Genomic DNA, 10,998 nt, shown 5'->3' on the forward strand with positions numbered 1-10,998 from the left:
TATTATCTTGTGTTCTTGCTCTCGAGAGAGAGCGTGGTGTTTTCTGGGCTACGAATGAATCGAAGCGAACTGTCCGAACCCCCTCTACGTTGCGCATGGGCCTCCTTTTATACGCTAAAGGGGTCACCGACAGGTGGCAACGCAGAGGAGGGTATAAACGTAAAAAGTGAGGTGGTTGGTACAGTTGCTTGTACAGTGCACCCTACCTAACCCTGACGGCAGGGGACAAGGGCATTAAAGGCCCGTCTGAGTCGCCCAAACAGTGCAGAAAAGGACCATTAGGGGCGCCACCGTTCGCCACGATGGCGATCTTGTCAGCTTCGCATGCCACTACGCACCGCTGGCTGCACAGCCTCCCGCCATGCGCGCCTGGAGAGGCCCCCAGAGCGACACGTTGGTGGATGCACTGGAGCACGGGCACATAGTGGCCGCCTACCGCGGCAAGCGCCTTGCAGCTGTTGTTATCTTGTCGGGTCCGGAAGCTTGTTGTTCTCCGGGCCTCGAGGTACCTTGGTTGGTCTTCCCGGCAAACTCCTCTTGCCGGGGCCTTGTTGCCTTGCCGGAGCGCGTGGCGCGTCGCGGCAAGTTCCTTGGAGTGCCTTGGTTGGCCTTCCCGGCAAGCTCCTCTTGCCGGGGCCTTGTCTCCTGAGCTTAAATACTTTGTTCTTGAATGGCTCCAAGGGAACCATGGAGGATCTTGGCGTTCGCCCGGTAAGCCTTGCCGCGGGGTGCTGCAACTGCCCGTGCACAAGTTCGGGGTACTAGGGTACCCCTATTCTAGTACACCGACAGGAGCCCCCGGGCCTGGGCCAGACACGGTGCCGAGCGCTGTTGGGCCAGGCCCAAGACAAGGCACGGGCACACGCGGGCTGGGCCACGCCGAATCTCGCTCTGTATCCACCGCGCTCTCCCATAACGACATGCGTTGAATGCGGCATCGTGGGAGAGATTGTGGGTGGTTGTTTATTCGAAAGGGCGAAACGTCCGCCCCGTCCCTCTTTATAAGCAGAGGAAATAGGGGCAGTTTGTTCCCCCTCGCTGGTTGCTGCTACTTCATCTTCAAGAAACTCCGCCGCTCCCCCCTTCTTCTCGAAGCCGAGAGAGCAGCGCTCCGCCCCCCATTGCCACCAGCATCACCAATGCCGTCGACCTTCCCCACCACCTCTGCCATGGCTCCGAAAGCCGACAAGGGAAAGGGCGTGAAGTCGGCCGAGGCGCAGCGGCTCGAGGCGCTGTGGAAGGAGCGGGCGATCTTCACCCCCCAGCTCGGTGCGAAGGAGCTGAGGGAGTACTTCTTCCTCTTCTGGGTGATGGAGACGCGGGCGCATCCGCGCACGAGGGTACTCCCGGCCGCTGCTTCGGAGCTGGCTCCAAACGGGTACCCATTCTTCGCGCTATTCTTCTACTGCGGGCTCTGCCCGCCCTTCTCGGAGTTCTTCTGTGATATTATGAACACATATGGCTTCCGCCTCCTTGACTTCACCCCCAACGCTGTCCTGACCATGGCAGTTTTCGCACATTTGTGCGAAAACTTTGTCGGAGTCCACCCTAGTGTTGCCCTTTTCCGCCACTTCTTCATACCTCGGGTAGAGAGAGGAGAGCCACTTGCCGGAGGGATTGCCTGGATCTTGAGAGTCGGCAAGAAAGAGGCGTACTTGGAGGGTGAGCTCCGCAGCAAGTGGGAGGAGTGGAGAGCGGAGTGGTGCTGGATCGTTGAGGAGAATCCGCAGCCCTTCACCGCCGTGCGCCAAGCTCCAATAGTGCGCGGCAATGACTGGAGCAACGTGGCCCCGGAAGATGAGAGGCTGAAGATTGCCATCACTAGGATTCTTCGCCTCAGGCTTGCCGGGCTCACTGTAGGTGCTGTCGGGGCAGATTTCCTCCGCCGCCGCATTGCCCCCCTGCAGGAGAGGGGGAGGCCTGCCTGGGAATTCAAGAATTCGGCGGACATCATGAGGCTGCGGCCGGGCCTCAACTACAACTTCACCGTCCTGGAGCTGGATGCGATGCTTCTGGAGTTGTTCAAACGCGACCCGCAGCACCCATTCACACTGCCGAGGGGCATAGTTCCTTTGTGCAATAACTCTTCGCTTGACCGGATCCGCGCCATGATGCCGTTGTGTGATTCACATGGAATCGTCCCAACTTGGCAAGAGCCTGCGGATGACATTGTGTGAGCGTTCTCCGACACCTTGGAGGAAGTGCCGGTCCACGCTGACGAGCAGAAGAGCCCCACCCGTGACACCACCGACAAGGAGCTGCAGTGCATCGCCATTAGGGCGGAAGAGGTTGCGCCTGCAGCTGCCGCGGGCGCGTTCGGGTTCACTATGGAGGAGGTAGAGGCTGCAGAGGCGGCAAACCTTGCCGAGCGCGCGGAGTTCATTGGCGAGGAAGAGCTTGCCGGTTCTGAAGCCGAGCCGAGTGAGGCCGGCGAGGAAGAGCCCGAGCCCTCAGAAGGCTTGCCGCAGGCGGAGCCCCCAGCCCCGCCAAGAAGGCGTCTTCGCAGGGCCGCGGACGTAGCGGGGCGGCAGCCGGCTCAACAGCCGCCAAGCCGTGCGACACGCTCTACCACGGCAAGTCATGTTGCCGCGGGAGCGCCTCACGCAGCAGTGGCAACTGGAGCGGGATCTTCCCGGGCCACCGCCACCGCCCCCACCAAGCGGGCAAGGGATCCTACTCCTCCGCCTCGCCGCACGAGAGGGGAGCCGGACTTCGATCTTTCCGCGCTCAGCTCCGACGAGGAGGAAGAAGAGTAAGCTTCTTTGGTGCTCTTATAGTTCTTCAATCTTGCTGTTTTTATCTTGTATCTGACTTGCTTCAATCTGGACTCCTTTCTTTTCAGGACGCTGGCCCAGAGAGGGGCGAAGAGGGCCATGGCCGCGGTGATTGTCATCGAGGATGACCCCACCGTGTCAGTAGGTGGTGGGTTCGACGCCACCTTGACGGACCCGGCAATCACTCCTCAAAGAAGCCCCCAGCGCAGCCCTCAGCGTAAGTTCATAGTTTAGCCTTCTGCTACCGGGCGCGCTTGAGTGCTTCTTCCTTTGTTGATATCTTGCTTGTTGATTTGTGTAGGAGCAGAGCAGCCACATCAGGAGCGCCTGGAAGCTGGTCCCGAGGTGCCATCTGCTTCGACTACGCCGCCAAGGGATTGGTTCCCGGTAAGGGAGTGCTCTCCGGCAAGGGAGAACTCACCGGCAAGGGGCAGCTCTCCGGCAAGGGACGACACCGTTGATCCTGCGGCGACCAAGGCCGCAACTGCAGATCTTGGCACAGGTAATCCACTTGCCCAGAAACTTTCCCTTGGGTTCTTCTTCTTCTGATTTTCTTCTCTTGGATTTTGGATTGATTTTTCTCCCTTCTTCGTTCTTCAGACCTATCTGCGGCTGAGCCAATGGAGACAGAGGGCGCCGGCGAGGAAGGGGCCGGTGCTGACGAGGCCGCCAGCGAGGAGGCCGCCAGGGCTGCCGCCGCAGAAGCCGGCGAGGGGTCGGGCGATCGCACTGACGACCCTGAGGCCGCAGGAGCGCCAGGCGCTGCACCGACCGCCGATCCCTCTGCTGCTTCTGCGGAGCCGGGCTCCGAGGAGCCCCAGCCCGGCGCCTACTTGAAGGCCGGCGACGGTATCTTCATCAAGCTACCCTGGGCGTCGAGCTCCAGGGCGCCGGTCGAGGGGGAAACTTTCTACGGGGAGGTGCTCGCCTCTGTTGGACTGTCGTTGGTCGACGCGCCCAGCAGCAGCGGCGGCGAGCCTGAGGAGGAGCAGCTGCTGCGGAAGCTGCTGTCACTCTACCGCGCCCGGCAAGCCAAACTAGCTTCCCGGGAAGCGCTTGTCGCGAAGGCGGGAGTTGACATGGAGAAGCGCGCGGAGGAGCTCCAGGGCCAAAATCAAGAAGCGGGAGCGACTCGACGAGGAGCGCACGGCCTTCCTTCTCGAGAAGGCCGAGGCTGAGGAGGAGCAAAGGCTGGCCGCCGAGAAGCAGTCCGCGCGGGAAGGTGAACTAGTGCAGCGGAAGGCCAACCTCGACAGCTATGAGGAAGAGCTCGCCGAGCGCGAGCAAGCACTTGGCAGGGCGCTCAAGGAGGCAAAGGACGCTGCGGCAATTGCAGAGGCTGCCAAGAAAGAGCTGGAGGAGAAGGTGGCACAGCTGGAGGCCAACATTGGGAAGAGCGGCGAGGAGCTTGCCGCGCTCAAGCGTGAGCGTGAGAAGGATGCTGCCGCCCACGGTGAGCTGCAAGGTCTTCTCGCTGAGAGGGGCAAGGAGCTCAGCGCCGCCAAGGATTCCAAAGCAGACCTGGAGCTGAAGCTGGCCACGCTGACGTAGACGCTGAAGGCCACCAAGGAGCGGGAGAAGACCTTGTCGGAGAAGATCAAGGCTGACGCGGCGCTGCTGGAGAGCATTGCAGTTACCCACAACTCGTTCAGAGACACTATGGAGCACTGGACCAAGGGTCTGGTGAACATTGCCGCAGTCATCAACGAGTAGCTGGCGCAGCTGGGGATGGAGGACTTTGGGTATCCTTCCGACGAGAGTCTTCAACCCAGCGCCAAGCTCAGCCTGTTCTTCAAGGGCGTGGCGACGGCACTCCAGCGGCTCCGGGAGAGGATCCCAAAGCAGCTGGCCGACGAGTCACGCAAAATCTACGCCGGGGTTCTCCAGAAGGTGCTGATGAAGGTAGCCTTCCGCAATCCAGGCCTTAGCTTCACCAACGTCCTCAGGTCCTTGCCGCCTGACGCCGATCTGGATGCACTCAAGGCCCTTGTCGCACCCATTCTGGACAAGGTGAGCGAGATCAAGAGGGTCGAGGGCGGACGCGTAGACTAGGCCGCCCATTTCTTCTTTTCCCTTGTCGCTGCTAATCATGTTATGAAAACAGTCTGTTAGAGCTGCGACAAGTTATCTTGTAATATAACTTTATTTCTGTTATCAATTGCTATGTTATTTCCTCTACTAGATTCCTTCCTTTGTATGTTTTTACCCTACGCTTCTAGGGAACTTGTCGGCGCAGGCGCCCGAGCCGCGAGCGCTGAGTGCGGAACTTCAGCAGCCTGCTGGCGGCGCTGCTTCCGACAAGAAACCTTGTCGCGACTAGATGCAGCACGCTTAAGCTGTTGAGCGGACTCGAAACAAAGTAAGGGCGCAACTAGCCACGAGTTGGTTCCTCCGCGCACAGGTTTTCCATACAAAGCAGGGTCGTTCGAGGAAGATAACTCAAAAATTTAAAAAGTGATTGCTCAAACTTTGGCAACTTAGCTTTTCTGTCGTTTGCTTCCCGACAAGGCAGGACTTCGCTTGAACGACGCCTGGTCCATACCAAAATCTTCTCTAATCCTCCCCTGGCAAACATGTGTGCGGGGGAACCTTCTTTTCCTTTGTTGAAAAGAAGAAAGAAGAGAAAATAATGATATGGAGCCCTTCGGCTCGTTAGTACTTACCGGATGTAGGTGCTGCACAAAGTGTCAGATAATCGCATGCAAGAAAGAAACTAATGCATGAAATGGTCAAGTTGTGCGGAGCACATGGGGTTTTACTTATGCACGGGATCTGCGCCCGGCTTTGTACAAAGGATTACATGCAACAGTGGCAAGACTTGTACAAAAGGTGGTTGCCGGAACGGGTTCCGGCAACCGCACCCTACGGGAAAAACTTACGAAGATGTTCTATGTTCCAGGAGTTGCTCACCGGAATGCCATCTTCGGTCTCAAGGCGGACAGCGCCGGGCCTTATGACTCGTTTCACCCGATAAGGGCCTTCCCACTTCGGCGTCAACTTGCTGGAATTCTTGGCGGACTGAATGCACCGAAGAACAAGGTCGCCTTCCTCGAAGCTTCTAGCTTTAACTTTGTGGCTATGATAGCGCCGCAAAGCTTGCTGGTATCGAGCAGCTCGTATAGCAGCCTGAAGACGATCTTCCTCAAGGAGCAGCGCGTCGTCTTGTCGCAGCTGTTCTTGCTCAAGCTCATCATAAGCGAGCACTCGAGGTGATCCGTATACGAGTTCCGTGGGGAGAACTGCCTCTGCTCCATAGACTAGAGCGAAAGGTGTCTGGCCAGTGGCTCGATTTGGCATCGTTCTGATCGACCAAAGAACCACCGGCAGCTCCTCGATCCAGTTCCTTCCGCACTTGTGCAGCCTGTCGAAAGTTCTGGTCTTGAGCCCGCGCAGCACTTCAGCATTTGCCCTCTCTGCTTGACCGTTGCTTCTCGGATGAGCAACAGAAGCGAAGCAGACCTTGGCGCCAAGGTCTTGGACGTACTGCATGAAGGTGCGGCTCGTGAATTGCGTGCCGTTGCCGGTGATGATCCTGTTAGGGATCCTGAAACGGCAAACAATTGACCTGAGGAACTTGACTGCTTACTGTGCTGTCACCTTCCTCACTGGCTGTACATCCGGCCACTTTGTGAACTTGTCGATTGCGACGTACAAGTACTCAAAGCCCCCGACAGCTCGGGGGAAGGGGCCGAGGATATCGAGCCCCCAGACCGAAAATGGCCAGGATAAAGGGATCATCTGGAGAGCTTGAGCTGGCTGGTATATCTGTTTGGAGTGGAACTGGCACGCTTCACACTTGGTTACTTGTGCAGTTGCATCCTGGAGGGCTGTCGGCCAAAAGAAACCTTGCCGGAAAGCTTTGCCGGCAAGTGCTCTTGTGCCAATGTGGTGGCCACATATGCCTCCATGTATCTCTGCCAACAGCTTTTGTCCATCTTCCCGGCGAATACACTTCAATTTCACACCGTTGAGTCTTCTTCTGTACAGTATGCTATCGACAAACTGGTACATACTTGACTGCCGGGCTACTCTTTCCGCTTCTTCTTGTTCTTCGGGAAGTTCTCCTGTCTGAAGGAAGTGGACAATCTGCTGTGCCCATGCTGGAGCTTGTGGCTCGACAACAAGGACTAAAGGCACATCTGCTGCTGCGGGAACATCCGCTTCCACGGCAAGGACTTGTGGTCCTGCCGGAGCTTGATGTTCCCCGGCAAGCTTGCCGGAGCAAAACTTGTCGGGAGCGTCTGCTTCAACGGAACAAACCATAAGGCTTGCCGGAGCAGACTGCCCCTCAGCCTCCTTGGTGTTGATCTTGGGGACTTTCTTGGCGGCGGCTTCGGGGAGCTCTACCGGAAAGTAGTCACCAGAAACCAACTTCCTCTTCTTGCTTTGTCCAGTTGATGGTGTTACGGATGGTTGAGTCAACTTAAGCACAAAGATCCCTGGTTCCACAGGTAACTTTAGTGCGGCGCACTTTGACAGGCCATCAACAATGTCATTCTGAGCTCTTGGGATATGCTCCATTTGTAGGCTGTCAAAGTGCTCTTCTAGCTTCCTCACTTCATCAACATATGCTTCCATCAACGGACTCTGGTAGTTCTTGTTCACTTGTCGGACGACAAGCTGTGAGTCACCCCTGACAATGAGCTTCTTGATCCCAAGGTTTGCTGCGATTCTGAGACCGGCAAGCAATCCTTCATACTCTGCAGTATTGTTGGTTGCTTGCTCTTTGGGAAAGTGCATCTGGACTACATACTTGAGGTGCTCTCCGGTGGGTGCGACAAGCAGCACGGCTGCACCGGCGCCTTGCAGCGAGAAGGCACCATCAAAGTACATCAGCCACTCTTTGCTTGCCTCTTTGACGGGGATGCTCGTTTCTGGAATTTCTTCATCTGGGGTTGGCGTCCACTCTGCTATGAACTCTGCCAATGCTCTGCTTTGGATAGTTGAAGTGCTCTCAAACTTGAGGCCAAAGCTTGACAGTTCCAGCGCCCACTCGACAATCCTGCCTGTTGCTTCTGGATTTTGTAGTATCCTCTTCAGTGGAAAGCGAGTGACGACTGTGATCTCATGTGCTTGGAAGTAATGGCGCAGCTTTCACGAGGCCATGAGGAGGCCGAAAAGCAACTTCTGCACACCAGAGTACCTTGATCTAGCCCCCTGCAAAAGAGAACTGACAAAGTAAACTGGGCACTACACCATTCTCTTCGGCATCTTATCATGCTCCTGCGCAAACCCATGTTTGTCGGGACCAGAGCTTGTCGGCGAAGCCCCCTGCTTGTTGCTGGATGGATCTGCCATGGTTGCTGGCTCATCATCCGCCTCCCTCTCTGCCACTAACGCAGCACTAACCACTTGATTGGTTGCCGCTATATACAGCAGCAACTTCTCTTGCGGCTTAGGTGCGACAAGCGTTGGAGTGGAGGACAGGTATCTCTTCAAGTCCTGCAGCGCAGCCTCCACTTCCGGAGTCCATTTTACTGGACCTGCCTTTTTCAAAATTTTGAAAAATGGCAGGGCGCGCTCAGCAGATCTAGAGATAAACCTGCTGAGAGCAGCCACGCAACCGGCAAGACTTCGTACATCCTTGACGCGCTTTGGTGCTTCGATCTGCTCAATGGCCTTGATCTTGTCGGTATTGGCTTCAATTCCCCGCTAAGACACGAAGAACCCGAGAAGCTTGCCGGAGGGGACCCCAAACACGCACTTCTCGGGGTTAAGCTTGAGGTTGATCTTGCGCAGATTTGCAAATGTCTCGTCTAAATCTCGAATCAGGGTCGCCCTGTTCTTGCTCTTGACCACTATGTCATCCATGTAGGCTTCCACATTTCTGTGCATCTTCAGCTCAAAAGCGTGGTGGACTACCCTTGCGAATGTTAAACCGGCATTCTTCAAACCGAAAGGCATCCGTACGAAGCAGTACGTGCCACATGGGGTGATAAATGCGGTTTTCTCTTCATCTTCTTCTGCCATGAAGATTTGATGGTATCCTGAGTATGCATCAAGAAATTAAAGCAAATCACATCCTGCTGTGGAGTCAACAATCTGGTCAATACGCGGCAAGGGAAATGGGTCTTTGGGACAAGCTTTATTAACATCAGTGAAGTCAATACAAAGTCTCCATTTCCCGTTAGCCTTGCGCACAACAACAGGATTGGCCAACCACGTGGGATGGAGCACTCCTCTGACAAGGCCTGCTGCTTCCAACTTCTTGATTTCTTCTGCGATGAATTCTTGGAGCTCTACTGCCTGCTTCCTGACTCTCTGCTTGACGGGCCGCGCATGAGGACAGACGACAAGGTGGTGCTCAATTACTTTCCTGGGAACACCGGGGATATCAGACGGTTGCCACGCAAACACGTCGACATTCGCCCGCAGGAAAGCAACGAGCGCGCTTTCCTATTTGGGGTCAAGAGTGGCGCTGATGGTGAAGGTACCACCAGTGCCACCCTCCTTGGCGGACACCTTCTTGGTCTCAGGTGGAGCTGCCATTGCCTTCTTACGCTTGCCGGTGGAGCTCGATGGTGCGTCCTCGACGGTAGCGCAGCACTCCGAAGAGGTGCGCTTGCCGGAGTGGGCATCAGAGCTCTTGCCGGACTTGGTCTTCTTCTTCCCCCCGGGAGCTTTAGCGGCAAGTGTCCTGCGTTCTGCTGCGGCTGCTGCTTCCCAGTAGATCTTGTCGGCACAAATAAGAGCATCCTTCTTGTCGCCAGGGACAGAGATGACACTTATCGGGCCTGGCATTTTCAGTACGTTGTACGCATAGTGAGAGGCTGCCATGAACTTGGCGAGTGCCGGTCGGCCAAGGATTCCATTGTAAGGTAATGGAAAGTCGGCAATGTCAAACGTGACCCTCTCAGTCCTGAAGTTCAGCTCGCTGCCAAATGTTACCGGCAACGTGATCTTTCCCTTCGGCTTGCTCCTTCCCGGGTTGATTCCTTGAAATGTACCGGTCTCTTCGAGCTCGTTGTCAGGGATCTGGAGTTTGTGAAGCACCGCGGAGGAGATCAGGTTCAAGCCGGCCCCGCCGTCAACTAGCATCTTAGTGACCTTGAGGTTGCGGATTGTTGGTGAAACCAGCATCGGAAAGCACCCGACCGCAGTTATGCGATCAGGATGGTCCTCAATGTCGAAGATGATAGGCGTGCCAGACCATTTCAGAGGCTTGCGTGACTCGACGGGTGGTTCTGCTACATTAACTTCCCGCACCCACTGCTTGAGCTGGCGGTGCGAGGCATGTAGAGAAGCACCACCGTCAACGCACAGGACCTCTGTGGCTTTCTGGAACTCCTGCTCATCAGTCTCCTCATCATCCATGTCTTCATCGTCGTTGTCATCTTCATCCTTGTCGCGGCCGCGAGGAGGTCTGTCTCCTTGCCACTGCTTTGCCTTGCCGCGGCGTCCTCCTCGGCCGGGACGTTTCTTGCCGGATCCACTAGCTCCTTCCTGGGCCTTCTCCTTGTCGCGCCGCTCGTATTCAGCTTTCTGTTTCTCAACAAGCTGTTCGACTTTCTTACAGTTCTGGAGATCATGGCCCTTGGTGCCGTGAATCTTGCAATACTGCTTGTTGGTGCCGTCCTGCTTGTCGGCGACCGCCACCTCCGCGGCAACCTCCTTGCCGGAGTCACCAGCTTTGGCTTCCTTGGCGCTGCCACCGTTGCCGGACTGCTCAACAACTAGCACTTCTTTGTCTTTCCTCCTTCTGTTGTTCCGCCACCGGTTTTTCCTTGTCGGGGCAGCATCTTCACTGTCAGATCCTCCCGCTCCTATATTTTCTCCGGGGAGTCTCCTCCCTTCCTCAGCACGTGCACACTTGTCGGCCAGTGCATATAACTCACTGACGTCCCTGATCTTGCACATCGCCATTTCCTCCCGCATCCTGCGGTTTCGCACGTTCTGATGGAACGCGCTGATCACCGCGGTAGGGTGGACGTCCGGGATGTTGTGCTGCACACTACTGAATCTCTGAATGTACTTGCGCAGGGGCTCTCCTTCCTTCTGGGCGAGCAGATGAAGATCACTCTCCTGGCCATGAGGCTTGTGTCCGCCTGTGAAGGCGCCGACAAACTGATGGCACAGATCAGCCCAACAGGATATGGAGTTGTTCGGCAAGTGCATGAGCCAGGATCTGATGTTGGGCTTGAGCACCAGTGGGAAGTAGTTGGCAAGGATCTTGTCATCTCGTCCCCCGGCAGCCTGTACCATAATGGTCTAGATGTTGAGGAAC

The sequence above is a fragment of the Triticum dicoccoides genome, chromosome 3A (genome assembly GCF_002162155.2).
Source record: "Triticum dicoccoides isolate Atlit2015 ecotype Zavitan chromosome 3A, WEW_v2.0, whole genome shotgun sequence".
In the NCBI taxonomy this organism is placed as follows: Eukaryota; Viridiplantae; Streptophyta; class Magnoliopsida; order Poales; family Poaceae; genus Triticum; species Triticum dicoccoides.